General features: G+C 43.7%; 1 non-coding gene across 1 annotated transcript; it reads right to left on the bottom strand.

Moving 5' to 3' along the window:
- Positions 1-4,395: 4,395 nt before the first annotated feature.
- On the bottom strand, positions 4,396-4,468 carry trnar-ucg (transfer RNA arginine (anticodon UCG)). The gene has a single exon. It is a non-coding gene; the product is annotated as a tRNA-Arg (tRNA).
- Positions 4,469-5,251: the final 783 nt, after the last annotated feature.

Here is a 5,251-nt window from a genome sequence, read left to right as displayed (position 1 = left end):
AAAACAATAAAAAGACAGATAGCATCGATACAGCACCGAGCTGAGGAGATTAAAAACACAGCAGCAGCAAATAAATCAGGACAGAGAGAAATAAACAGGTTATTAGCTGTTCAGATAGGCTAACCAAAACCTTGTTAACTGGCTCTTTTAGCCATGTAGATGATGTTTCACCAAATTCAAAACATGTTTTAAATCAATGGTTCCCAACTGGTCCGGCCCTGGGGTCCAGAATTCTCTAGGGTCATCAGCTCAAGATCCACAATGTTTAATACATTCAGCATCATACGTAGCATTCAGTTATTCACTCACTCTACAACAGGAAACGGCACTTTCACTGAAATTCACTGTACTTCAAAAATAAAGTGCGTTTTTTTACAAACGTTTGCGAGTCACTTGCTGTTCACTCAGAATGTACCCGCGATCCACTTTGGGACTGCGACCCACCAGTTGGGAATCCCTGTTTTAAATAGTTCGCACAAAATATCAAATCATTTGGGTGATTTTAACGACCCTCTCTATACAGAGATCACGCTTTAGGGCCGCTACAAAGTCCCTTCTTTACGTCTCCTTTGCTTTTTTACACAGAATCAAACGATGACGGCATCATTTTGCTCCAGTGTGTGATTTTACGCAGCATGCCGGCTTTGCAAAATCAAAAGAGGCGTGACGTTAACACAACAGCATCAGCCTCTAGTGTGACATTTCACATATGTGTCAGCAGCACTTTATAAACAATAACAATGACATCACATGTCAGTAGCAATCATTTACCATCCCGTTATTTGGCGGCTGATCTTGTCCTCTGCTCGGAGGCTAAGGAGCTCCTGGACCACATTGTTTTCACTATTTGTGAACACTTATCTGTTGCCGTTGTTCTTCTTTGAGTTAGCTGCTAACTGCTAGTAGCTACTTTTTAAATCTCCTGCGGTGAGTCATGTGCATAAAGTGTTATCTTAACGTCACTATTGTGCCAGCTATGATTCGGTCTTGTCAGCTGTCCTGTTTATACAGACATCAGCCTCTAGTTTCCTGGCGCGGCGCAGGGTGGCGAACCCCACGCAGAGCTAGTTTCGAGCAGCGCAAACCGAGGCGCGCTCAGTTTGGTAGTTTGGCAGACCGAGGTGCGCTGAGATGGGTGTGGTGGCACAGCAGGGGGAGGTGTCGACAGATTCAGCTTGGCGCAGTGACAGTTTCGTGCCAAAAGGCTTCGCCGAAGGTGCACTAAAAGCTTGCCAGCTGAAACCACGTCTACTGTCAGCGCAGGGGGAGCGCAGCCGGTGTAGTGGAAGTTTGGCTGCCCGGCGGACAGTGCGCACACGTCACCAAAACCTCACAGACAGGTTTCCAGAATGTCAGGCACATTAACGATGCAATAAATACCCAAAAAAACACTATTCAATGCAACTATCTGCAATCAGCACATAAATGTATCTCTATATCGACTGTCCCGTCACATCTGATGTCAGATCAAAGGGGATTGGCACCGTTTGGCACGTTTGGCACACGTAATGGAAACCCAACCTGATTTGATTAACACAGCTGCAAACTAATGAGTTCACATCCCTCTCAGCCAACCACAAACAGCCACAGCATCAGATAGGGAGTATATATTCAGCATCTGTCATCTTAGAAAAGTCAAAAGAAAAGAAACAGAGTGAGACTGCGAGAGAGAAAGAGAGAGTGCGCGCATGAGAGAAACGCAACATTGATTTACAATTGTGGTGACCTCCTCCCAGGCTACCTTTGCATCATCAGCCCGTGGAGGTCTGCTCGCAGTTCTGTATATTCGGACACTGCGAGCTTGGACCTCCCGGACCAAAACATAAGTTTCCTCCTGGGAGAAGTTTGGCCATCTGACGCTGCTGCTCTCTTCTGCCATGGCGAATTGAGTAAACTCTCATTACGCCTTTGTGCAGTGCATTTAAGGGCGAGGAGAGGGGCTCATTTGATTGGTGTGATGTGTGTAAAACCCACTCCATGCCTTCTCTCCTCCCTTTTTCTGACTTGTGCAGGTAGGAGGGACGGAGGTGGGAAAGAGGAGTAGCTGCGCCAGCGCGCATGGTGTGCCAAACTTGCAAAATCCGCCTGGCCACACCCAGTTGGCAAAGCGCAGGTGCGCTGAGCCCCCGCCTTGCCCGGTCTGCAAAACTAGAGGCCATCATCTTGGTGCTGTTACTACCTCTTGTGGCCACCTAAATGTGAGACAACTCTGTCCCCCCATTCTGCGATGATACCTTTTACACAGAACAGCGAGGCAAAATAACAGCACGATATTCCTTGCTGTCACCTTCTACAACCTTTACAACTTGTACTTCAACCAAATAAAAACACAGAGGTTTTGACCGAGCAGCAGCTTCAGAGGGTAGATAGAAACACACATGAGTAAAAAAGTATTTTCTTTGAGGAACGAGTACTTGTCATGTTCCTTTTTTTAAAACTGAACATCTACTCTTTCCTCCAGTATATTTTTGTGCCAGAAATCTAGTTTTTACTTTTCTGCATCTATTTATATCTTCATTACAACTAGTCTGCTCCCCAATTTTTCTCAAATTTGTCACAAGCGTCCACTTGGACTTGACTAAAATTTGGGAGGTCAAAGGCCAAGAGATACAGAGACGTTTGATCAGTGTTCATTAATGTGCACTGTCCCTATCCAAATAAAGTAAAGTAAGTAATGCATGTTTTCACTGACATGGATGGAGGCTGTCAGAGACACTGGACTAGTGGGCGGAGTCATACAACCACAGGGTGGACTGGTGGGCGGAGTCATACAACCACGAGGTGGTAATTCCACTATTCATTATTTTACACTGGCCCGCACACCCTAAACCAGAGGTTCCTAACTGGTCCAGCTACAGGGTCCAGATTTCTCCTTAGTCATCAGTTCAAGGTCCACACAGTTTAATATATTCAGTGTCATACTTGTGTTTGGTCATGTCATTGTGGTTATTTGCTGTCTCTGTCAATTAATTAATTCAAAATTAATTAAAAAATTCAAAATAAAAGCTCTGTGCTGGAAATTCACTGTACTTCAAAATGGACAGTTTTTTTTTTTTTTTTTTTACATGTTTTAGAGTCACTTGTGGCCCATTCAGAATGGACCTGCGACCCACTTTTGGGCTACAACCCACCAGTTGGGAATCACTGCCCTAAAATATATTAAATGAAAAGTAACTTGATGTTTGAGTAATTTATTAACCAGGTACTTATTTACTTTTACTTGAGTACAGGTTTTCAGTACTCTACCCTCCCCTGGCAGCTTCACAGTATCATAGATCATATAATATCATGTCAGTATAAATGATGAGTGTTTAAAGGAACCTGACAGTCATAAAACTTCAGAACAAACAGTTCCAGGTTCTGATCTCTTCCTCTTGTCTGTCTTTTGTAAACTTCAGTGGACACCATGCCAGAGCTGAACTGTGTCCTGACCGGCTACAATCACTGATTGTTGGCTCAGTCTCACATGTCCTGTTGTACAAACAGTTTGTGACTCATCGACGCTGTTTCTATTAAAAGCTCCAAGACAAACTAAAAAATGCAGGCCGGTGTCCCTGAAATGTTTGCAGTGTAGATACTGTCTGAGGTTTTCATCTGAGAGTTCAGGTATATTCTTACTGCTGAGGTAGTCTGTTAGTATTTTCATATTTAGGACAGAGCTCAGGTCTAGAGGTGAAGTTTGAGGCACTAAATCACTGTGTGCTAATACTAAAAATACAACACATACTATTCATGGAATACTGTTTGCACACTTTTTATACAAAAGAATAATTTACTTCAAGGTTTTGCACAAACAGGCACACGTGATGTGTGTTGATGGAGGTCAGTGGCAACTTAGACACCTGACACCACACCAGTGGTGGAGGAAGTATTCAGACCCTTTTTTAATGTACTTTATTAATCTTTGTGGGGAAATTCAATTTTTTTTCACTCTGTTGTCACATACACATAGACCCAAAATACACACACACACATACACACACAATCAGGACCTATACATGCATTAAATGGAGAGATGTCTGAGTGAGGGAGCTGCCTTTTCACACCACTGAAGCTGCTTCTCTTTTTGGAACCACCATGGAGTCTGTAATAATTTTGCTTTCAGCCATGCTTGTTGTTGCCGTGGGTAACAGTATGATGTCAATATGTCAACAGGTAGAAATATCGCAAGTATCGAGACATGAACATAATCATATCTTGATACTATAGTCAATAGTTTTTCATATCATATTAAAAAGTACATTGGTCATATCCTGAATGACATGGCAGAGCATAGTTGGAGGTTTGGTGCCTTGCACAAGAAAATCTTAATAGTGCCCAGGAAGCAAACTGGCACCTTTTCAGCCGACATGAACAGGTGCCCATCTGATTCCAAAGCCACTGCTGCTCTGCATGCGACCACGAAGGGACTCGAACCCTCAATCTTCTGATCCGAAGTCAGACGCCTTATCCATTAGGCCACGCGGTCAGCTGGTTTCATGATATCAAGGTACCAATACCACACTGCAAAAGTATCACATGTTAAAATCCTGCATTGAACATGTTACTTCAGTGAGAGCTCATTTTAAACGTCTAACTAATGATTATTTTCATTATGGATTGATCTGCTGAAAACAGTGAGAAATGTTTGTCACAGTGACCCAGAGCCCAAAGTCACACCTTCACAGTGTTTGTTTCATCCAACCAACAGTCCAGACCTCAACACGTCGTGTACCTGATGTTTGTGATCATGTTTTATTTAGTCCGTCACGTCATCAGGTCGTGAAGCTGGTTGAAGCCTGTTGTTGTTTTAAATCCCTCCACTGTGAGCTATTCCCCTGGCGGTATTGTCATCACACACACACACACACACGCACACACACACACAGGGGTAAAAGCCATCCAAACCTTTGGACCACCAGTGAGGGTGAACACACTTACATGTGGAGAGTGTGTGTGTTAATCTCCCACACGGCTTCACTTAGTGCTTCATTAGAGCCGACAGAGCATCGATCAGCGGCTCTTCATCTCCTCGACGCTGCAGGAGGGCAGCTGCTCAAATCCCTTTTAATTACAGATGAATGGGATTATGTGGTTTGAGAATTTCACTCCCTCAACATACACACACACACACACACACACACACACACACACACACTGAAAGGCTGTCTCACACTGAGATCAGAGTTACACCAATAAATCAGCTCGCTTTTGTATCAGGACTTTCATTAAATATCAGCTACCAGCTGGTCTCGACCTTTTGCTCCCTGGA

This window comes from Epinephelus lanceolatus, chromosome 2 (assembly GCF_041903045.1).
Source record: "Epinephelus lanceolatus isolate andai-2023 chromosome 2, ASM4190304v1, whole genome shotgun sequence".
Taxonomy (NCBI): domain Eukaryota; kingdom Metazoa; phylum Chordata; class Actinopteri; order Perciformes; family Serranidae; genus Epinephelus; species Epinephelus lanceolatus.
Note: the sequence above shows the minus strand (reverse complement) of the source record. Positions and strands in the feature narration are given on the sequence as shown.